This window comes from Myotis lucifugus, unplaced genomic scaffold (genome assembly GCF_000147115.1).
Source record: "Myotis lucifugus unplaced genomic scaffold, Myoluc2.0 scaffold_3276, whole genome shotgun sequence".
Classification (NCBI taxonomy): domain Eukaryota; kingdom Metazoa; phylum Chordata; class Mammalia; order Chiroptera; family Vespertilionidae; genus Myotis; species Myotis lucifugus.
In genome coordinates, this window is record NW_005874324.1 from 8,835 (window position 1) to 17,884 (window position 9,050).

The 9,050-nt window shown below is 55.6% G+C and overlaps 2 long non-coding RNA genes across 2 annotated transcripts; one reads left to right on the plus strand and one right to left on the minus strand.

The window, feature by feature from the left end:
* Window positions 1-985: 985 nt before the first annotated feature.
* Window positions 986-4,327, minus strand: LOC111824630. The gene is made up of 2 exons (XR_002827736.1): window positions 4,192-4,327; window positions 986-1,154 (listed from the first exon to the last, which is right to left on the minus strand). It is a non-coding gene; the product is annotated as an uncharacterized LOC111824630 (long non-coding RNA).
* A 94-nt stretch (window positions 4,328-4,421) lies between these two features.
* Window positions 4,422-5,592, plus strand: LOC111824629. The gene is made up of 2 exons (XR_002827735.1): window positions 4,422-4,886; window positions 5,418-5,592. It is a non-coding gene; the product is annotated as an uncharacterized LOC111824629 (long non-coding RNA).
* The last annotated feature ends 3,458 nt before the right edge of the window (window positions 5,593-9,050 follow it).

Here is a 9,050-nt window from a genome sequence, read left to right on the forward strand (position 1 = left end):
CCTCCGAAAGTCGAACTTGGAGTCGCCGTAGGACCCAGCACGCCCACGGCTAGGGGTAGACCCCCAAGAATGAAAGCAGGACCACGCGGAAACCTGTACCCTGATGTTCATACAACTCCGTTCACACGGCCTAAGGGTGGAACCCCCCCAGGTGCCCTCAACTAGTGGACACACAGACTGCGGCCGCGACGCCTGTGCTTCCCCCGTAAGAAGGAAAAAGCTCGGCAAGTGCTACAACCTGGGTGAACCTCGGAAACACGCGGCCCTGAAAGACGCCAGGCACCAAAGGCTCCGGGTTGTAGGGTTGCTTTCACGGGATGTGTCCAGACTAGGCCCCCCCCACCCACCTACAGACAGACAGACAGACAGACAGCAGCTCAGGGCTTGCACGGCGTGGGGAGGGTGCTGGGAAGGGCCTGCTCTAATGGTGCAAGGCGTTTCACGGGGGACGAGAACGTTTTGAACCTCGAGAGGCCGGTGGGTGTGTAACATCGTGGATGCGCTAAGACCAACAATGTGTCCACTGGGAAGCGCTTAGCTGCATGTTATGTGAGTTTCACCTCGTTTTTAAAAATGTTTTTATTGCTTTTTAGAGAGAGAGGGAGAGGGAGAAGGGGGATAGAAACATCGATCGCTGCCTCCTGCACGCCCCCTACTGGGGATGGAGCCCAAACCCGGAATCAAACCAGCGACCTTTTGGTACATGGTTGCTGCTCACAATGGCCCGGCTCACCTCATTATTTTATTTTATTTTATTTTTTAATATATTTTATTGATTTTTTACAGAGGAAGGGAGAGGGATAGAGAGTTAGAAACATTGATGAGAGATAAACATCAATCAGCTGCCTCCTGCACACCCCCTACTGGGGATGTGCCTGCATCCAAGGTACATGCCCTTGACCGGAATCGAACCTGCGACCCTTCAGTCCGCAGGCTGACGCTCTATCCACTGAGCCACACCGGTTAGGGCTCATTTTTTTTTTTAAAAAAGGTAAGAGGTGCAGGGTGGGGGGATTGATCCAGGCAGAGGAGTGGCGAGTGTGAAGACCACACCCGGGCAGAAGGCTGACAGGGACCGATCTGTGGCATCTAGGACGGTGTCACTCCTTCCGCGAGGACTGGGGAGCGCTGGAGGGTTGTTGTTGTTTTAACATCTTTTTATTGATTTCAGAGAGGAAGGGAGAGGGAGAGAGAGAGAAACATCAATGATGAGAGAGAATCATTGGTTGGCTGCCTCCTGCACGCCCCGCTGGGGATTAAGCTGGCAACCCGGGTATGTGCCCTTGACTGGAATCGAACTCAGGACCCTTCAGTCTGAAGGCCGATGCTCTGTCCACTGAGCTAAACCGGCCAGGGTTCATTGGAAGATTCTGATCCGGGTGAGACGTGACCGGTCCCCTGGCTGTGCGTGGAGAACTCCCTGGACTGGTCAGGGCCCAGCGAGGCAGGCACCGCACTCTGGGGGCCTGTGTGTGGGTAAGAGCCTGGGAGAGGGGGTGGCGTTATTTCATCATCGGGCCTTCCGCAGCCCTTACTCAGGACATCCGGCTGTTATTTATAGCTGAAGGGCCCTGGGAGTTGAGAAACACTTCAAGGAATTTTCTGCTCTGCATGCAGCCAAAAGCGGCCGGGCGGTAGGCGCCTTGGAGCAGCAACACAAGCCCCAGACAGATAAGCAATGGAGGCCCTTCACCTCTCCTGGCCCCGGAGCCCAAGCTGCCCGCACAGGGGCAACCAGGGACTCCAGGGCCCCAGAACTGACTCATGGCAGTTACATAACCAAGGCCTGGTCCGCTGCCAGGCGTTTCCGACCTCTGACCCTCGATTATCTAGCTTTTCTGGACATCGGCCTAATTTTCCAAATGGGAGCCTGGCTGGAAGCTAGGGTTGATAAGTGGTAGCGTGGGTGAAGGATGGGCTTTTCCAGAACAGGAAGGTGGCTGATTTGGGGGCATCGTTTGTGCCGCCGCCTCCAGGCAGTCTCCCCTGATTTCTCACTGCCCAGCTGGTCTCTTCCATCCTCGTTTATTTCTTTCTTTTTTTTAAAACGGCCGTTTATTCGAACTGAAAGGCATCGTTACATAGTGCAAACGTTTCTTTGGTAACGAACTGGTTACAAGGAACACAGATAAGGCATCTGGCTGCTGCAACAGTGAGGAAAGTAAATACACATGTACACTCCGCTTCCCACCACGGCGACCCCCCGCGGCGCGTCCTCGTTTATTTCACCTATCACCGCTTCTCTGGCAGGTGGCTTGCTCTTTGAACATACTAGAAGCTTCTGAAAGACAGGACCTGTGCCTTTTCACCCGTAGGCTCCCACATAGTAGGTGTGCTCCTTGCTCATAGCAGGTGCTCTAACCCAAACTGCCAGATGAATTCGTACAGCTCCCCGCCCCCCTGGAATGCCCCTTCTGGTGTCCGAAGGTCACCTCTGGCTCATCGAGGCAGAAACGCAGCCTCCGAGATCCTCCTCCCAAACCTGTTCTTCTCGCGGCCAAGTCCAGCTCAGACCGCAACCCCGTCGGCCGCTGCTCAGGGCCGCACAGCTGAGCTCACGCCCGACTCTTCCCTCTCCTCATCCCCTGCACAGCCCCCCCTGGTGAGACCCCGGGGCGGTCAGCTCGACCTGCTGGGTCGGACCCTCTTTCTCCATCTCCAACGCCCCACTGAGACCGTGTCTCCCCGGCAGGCTGCGCCCGTATCTCCCAGCTCCCAGCTAGCCCCACCCTATCGTCCATCCCCACAGCAGCCAGCGAGAGCGTTCTTTTATTTTAAAAATATATATATTAAAGCCCTGACCGGTTTGGCTCAGTGGATAGAGCGTCAGCCTGCAGACTCAAGGGTCCCAGGTTCGATTCCGGTCAAGGGCATGTACCTTGGTTGCGGGCATATACCCAGTAGGGAGTGTGCAGGAGGCAGCTGATGGATGTTTCTCTCTCATCGATGTTTCTAACTCTCTATCCCTCTCCCTTCCTCTCTGTGGAAAATCAATAAAATATATTTTTTTAAAAAATATATATATATAAAATATTTTTATTGATTTCAGAGAGAGAGATAGAAAATCAATGATGAGAGAGAAACATAATTGATCGGCTGCCTCCCGCACACCCCCTACTGGGGACGGAGCCCACAACCCGGGCATGAACCCTGACCTCCTGGTTCAGAGGTTCACCCTTTCTCTTTTAACTGGGCTTAGGACACTTGTAGGTCTACAGAAAACCTGCGGAGGTGGCACGCAGTTCCTCTACCCTGTCCCCAGTCCCCCCGTATTCACATCTTTCATTTGTATGATCCATTTGCCCCAGTATCAACACATTGTTATCAACAGAAGTCCACACATTATTCAGGATTTCTGGGGGCCCCCTGTCTTTCTTCTGTCCCGGGAGCCCGTCTGGGACACCTCGCTACCTGTGGCCATCGTGTCCCCTCATGGCGGCGACAGTTCTCGGACGCCCCTTGTCGTGGTGACTAGCCCAGAGGAGGCCTGTCCTCGGTTGGAATTTGATGTTTTTCTCGTGACTGGGGCTGTGGGTCATGGGGAAGAAGGCGCTGGGCAGAATGCCACTCTCACCACGTCACGGCCGAGGGACACGCTGCCAACGCGATTTGTCACTCACGCTGGGGCGTGTCTGCCAGGTGCCTGCACGTGAGGTCCCTCCTGCCCCCGCTTCCACACCGTCCGCGCCGAGGGAGCGGGAACGGCCCAGCACCCAACACCGTGGACCAGCCCCTCCCGGTCAAAACCCGGGCAGCTCCTCCTGCCCCCGGGATGAAGCTGACCGCCTGGCCCTGGCCGGTGTGGCTCAGTGGCCCACGCACCGAAGGGTCTCAGGTTCGACGGCTGGTCGAGGGCACGCACCTGGGTAGCAGGTTCGATCCTCGGCCCCAGGTCCCTCCCTCCCTTCCACTCCCTCTGAAAAAAACCCGTGGAAAGCCTGTCACCAAGGCCGGGCTGGTGAGGACGCGGTGAGAGGGCGCTGGCTGTAGCTGGAAGGGGCTCGCACAGTCACTGCAGCTGCCGGCACCTCGATCCTGGGCTTCCAGCCCCCAGGACTGTGAGAAGCAATTGTCTTGTTGTTTAAGACAAAAAAGTACATAATTTTTTTTTTAAAAAAAAGGGCAAGAATAGCCTCGGGCGAGGATTTAGGAAAAAATTAAAAAGTCGTCATCAAGCTTGAAAATGCTTACAAGGGAGAGAGGCCCCGGAAAGCCACACCGCGGATTGGAGAGAACGAAGCGGCCGAGAGCTCTTCGAGGAGGTTCTGCGCGAGGTGGGAACAGCCGGAGCCAAACGGAGAACGCGAAGGCTCCAGCAGACGTTCCCTCACCTTTGTTTGGAATTTCGGACAGAAACGGCCGAGAGAATAGGGCGGGGGAATCGTGCGAAGAGATAGTTGCCTGGGAATGATCCAGGCTGATGAAAAGATGTCAACCTACAGGTCTGAAGAGGCCAAATATTTGCCGAGTGACTAAGTGGATGGGAGATTCCGCGATTCGTGTGCCCTGCCCCGCCTCGCCCTTAGCCCTGGGCCTCAGTGGGTGGGAAGCCCCCCACCGCCTCTCCCGCGCTCGGCGCCCGTGGGAGCCAGTCCGCGGAACTGAGCCCCGCCAGCCCCGTGCCTCCTGTGCCAGATGTCCTTCACCCACTGCTCGGCCCCTGTTGCCTGCCTCCTAGTTGCCGCTCGCGCTTAAAATAGACAGGAATGCAGCCCAGCTACCGGGCTGTGACCAGCCCAGCCTGCAACCCAGAACCTGCCCCTCGGGGAACAGGAGCAGCTAAACCTCCTTGGCCGCCTTTCTTTCTTGGAACAAAGGGAAGCATTTCACACCAGAAAAACCACCCAGTACCCTTCCAGCCAGAGGCGAGGCGGGAAGACAAGACGGTGAGGAAGGGTTTGCGTTGCCTTCCCTCTGTGGTGCCTCAGGGACCCGCCCACCACCCAGACCATCCTCCGCCCCCCACCCCCCAGCTCACCTGTCAAGGAGCTATGCTTTTCTAGAAATAGAATTAATGCCTTATTTCTGCAGCAAAGGAACTGAGGCGGGAATTAGCCCCATTCTCCAGATGGGAAAACGGAGGCCCCAGAGCAAAGCAATTTGCTTTTCTTGTCAGTTACCAGAAGCCAGGTTCTCCGGTTCCCAGACCAGCTGTGTCCTCGCCTGCCACCTCCAAGCAGGCGCCTGCTGTGTCTGAACTGGGCCACCAGCCTCTGCAGGGGACAGTGGTCTGGGGTTCCCGACCCCAGGAGAGGACAGGTCACTGGCAAGGACAGGGCACACTGGGGGGAAGGTTTCAGGCAGCTCACAAAGGAGAACGCGGAACGCACAGGTCGACGGAGAGCGAAGGAAGCTGGGGGTCCCCACGTGAAGTCGGGCGCATGCTTCTTAGCCCTTCGCTTTCCTGGGCGCCCCAGAGGTTGCAGATTTCACAAAGTGAAGGCCAGACCCTCCCCGGCCCGGAGATGACCCCTGGCTTCGTTGCGGGGTCCTGGGACCCAGGCCGAGGCCCGCCGGACGGATCGCACGCCCCAGCACGCATGAACCTTGAACAGATTGCGCAAAGCGAAAGAAGCCGGCCACGAAAGCACAGCATGTATCGTGTGATCCTCGTGTGAAATATCAAACAGGCGACGTCACAGACAGAAAGGCGGTGGAGGCTGCGGGGCTGGGGGCCAGGAGCCCGGGAGTTGGTGAGTGTCGGTTCAGGTGATGCAAATGTCCCGGAGACAGATGGCGGCCACGGTAGCGCAGCCACGTGAATGTGCTTAATGCCACTGAGCCGCCGATTTCAAGCCGGTTAAAGCGGGACATTTTATGTATATTTTTCTACGATACAGAAATATTTTTAAAAGTGTGAGGTAGCTGAAGTAGTTCTCTGGGTATCAACACAGATGGATCTCAAGGCAGAGAAGGGAGAATATTGCATAATATCATGTTATTTGGGCTTTTAGGATGTTTGCATGTTTTTTAACAACAACAACAACAAATCCACCAAGCCCGGCCACCGTGGCTCAGTGGTTGAGCGTTGACCTATGAACCAGGCGGTCGCAGTTCCATTCCCGGTCGGGCACATGCCCTGTTTGTGGGCTCGATCCCCAGTGTGGGGCGTGCAGGAGGCAGCCGATCAATGATTCCCTCTCATCATTGATGTTTCTTTCTTTTTTTAAAAAATATCTTTTTATTGATTTCAGAATGGAAGGGAGAGGGAGAGAGAGAGGAACAAACCAGAAGGTCCTCCTCTTTTATCTCCTAACACGTCCACTGTACTTTGCGATGGAAGTTAAACGAGGGAATGGGAAGGTGAGCGGAGATGGGCTTGGCTACGTGCAGAGGGTGTACACTCCACGTCGAATCCTTCTGAGAGTCCTGTTGCCTCTACCTTTGAACTATGCCCTTATTGGGCCACTTCCTGTCGCCTGCACCTGCTACCACTGTTTGCGTCATAGCCGTACCCCCTCCCCCACCTTGCCTCCATATCATAGCCACAGCGACTATTTCATGTTTTACTATTTGTTTAAATCCTCACCTGAGGCTATTTTTCCATTGATTTTTAGAGAGAGTGGAAGAGAGCGGGAAAGAAATATCGATGTGAGAGAAACACATCGATTGGTTGCCTCCTGCATGAGCCGCGACCAGGGCCTGGGCTGGGGAGGAGCCTGCAACCAAGGTACATGCTCTTGATCAGAATCGAACCCAGGACCCTTCAGTCCACAGGCCGATGCTCTATCCACTGAGCCAAACTGGCTAGGGCTATTTTTTTACTATTATTTTTTCTTTTAATATATTTTTATTGATTCCAGAGAGGAAGGGAGAGGGAGAGAGAGACAGAAATATCAGTGATGAGAGAGAATCATTGATTGGCTGCCTCCTGCACACCCACTACTGGGGATCGAGCCCACAACCTGGGCATGTGCCCTGAGCGGGAATCGAACTGTGACCTCCTGGTTCATAGGTCAACGCTCAACCACTAGCCACTCCAGCTGGGTTCATCATTGATGTTTCTCCTTCTTTCTCCCCCTTCCTCTCTGAAATTAATAAAAATGTATTTTTAAAATTATGTTTAAATCCCCCCCCACACCAATGCGGAATACGCTGTGTGTTTATACGTAAAAAGAAATAAAAATGGGTCTGGAAAATCCCCCCCAGGGCGGGGGGCCTCGGTGGCTGGGTGGGCAAAAACCCGGCTTCGGCGAACCCCCATGCCGGCTCTTTGGCCCCCTTGAAGTGTGGGCTTCTTCCACCAAAATTCCATGGGGGGGGGCGGGGCACCGTTCCAGTGCGGATTTGAAACTTCGGTGGCCCATGCGCAGAAAGTCGGTATTTTTGGTGGAAGAGCCCACACTCAAGGGGCCCAAAGGAGCCCGCCTGTGGCTCCGGAGGCCGCCGTTTGCCGGCCCACTCAGGCTGAGTGGCCCCTGAGAAAGGATGCAGAGCCGAGCAGAGCCGAGCTCTGTGGTCCAAGGGCTGAGCTCCGCGGTTCGTTTCTTTTTCGAGGAGGACGGTGTGGCACGCTGAGTAGCAATCCTGCGAGAAAACCCACATCCTCACCCCCAGCACCTGCCACGCTGCCTCCTGTAGCCGATGGGGCCTGGCAGGTGCCAGGCGGTCAGGGACCCTGCGGCGGGACAGCCTCCCGGTGACCAGGTGGCAAGAGCCCTTCTAAGAGGGAGGCAGGGTCGGAGGCAGGGCCGTGTGGCCGGGGTGGGGGGTGGGGAGGTGCGAGTGGTGTGCCCTCAACATGGAAGGGGCCACCTCCCAGCTAAGGAGAGCGGGGCCTCGAGAAGCTTCCGGAAGGCAGAAGGAGCCGGTCCTGCCAGCACCGCAGCGGAGACTCCTGGATTCCTGGCGTCCAGGCGAGAAGAGAGACAGACACTTATTCCAGCTGGCGGCGGTGAAAGCAGCCCGGGAACCGCAGACACGGGGGTGCACATGGTACGCGTGCGGTTAAACATGACACGGATGATGAAACGAAGAGGCGAGAGCCTGGGGAGGAGGCGGCAGATTTGGGGGATCCGATAAGGCAGCCCCTCTTCAAAGGAGAGAGTGAGCCCTGGATGGTGTGGCCCAGGGGTTAGAGCGTCTGCCTGTGGACCGAAGGGTCTCGGGCTCAATTCCCCGTCAAGGGCACGTAGCTCGCTTGCAGGTTCGATTCCCGGCCCCCAGTTCGGGGCTTGTGGGAGGCAACCAATCGATGTGCCTCTCTCCTATTAATGTCTCTCTCTCCCTCCTGCCTCCCGTCCACTCTCTCTATTAAAAAAAAATCAATGGAAAAAATATCCTCGGGTGAGGATTTAAAAAAAAAAAAAGAGCGTGACCAGGAAACCTGCAGCAGGAGGCTGGGGTCAGGAGGTGGAGGTGACCCGAAGGCGAGATGACGTTAGACCGTAACGCGTGCAGAGCCATCAGGACGGGAGGCGTGTGCAACATGAACCCCCATCTGTCGCGGGGGAGACGTGCAGAATTTCACAGTGATGACAGCGTTCCCGATTTAGCGCCTGAATTAACACCTGCTGCTGAGAAGAATCTTCATTTAAAAAAAAAAAAAGCTGCACAGAATTAAACACACACGCACACACATACGCACACGCACCTTGCAAACTATCCCTGTGCTAATGGAGGACTGTGTCCGTGGGCAGCGCCTGCCAAGTGCTGTGGGAACCGCCCCGGGCCAGTAACGTGCTGGAGGAATCGCATTCATAAGAAGTCCATGTGGCCCTGACCGGTTTGGCTCAGTGGATAGAGCATCGGCCTGCGGACTCAAGGGTCCCAGGTTCGATTCCGGTCAAGGGCATGTACCTTGGTTGCGGGCACATCCCCAGTGGGGAGTTGTACAGGAGGCAGCTGGTTGGTGTTTCTCTCATCGATGTTTCTAGCTCTCTATCCCTCTCCCTTCCTCTCTGTGAAAAATCAATAAAATATATATTTTAAAAAAAGAAGTCCATGTGTCTGATTTCACAATGACAGATGCTGTGCGGGTTGGACACGCTCCCCGTGCGCGGGTGGGTGGAGGGTGGATACCACGCAGGGGCCGGGACAAGCGTTGAAAA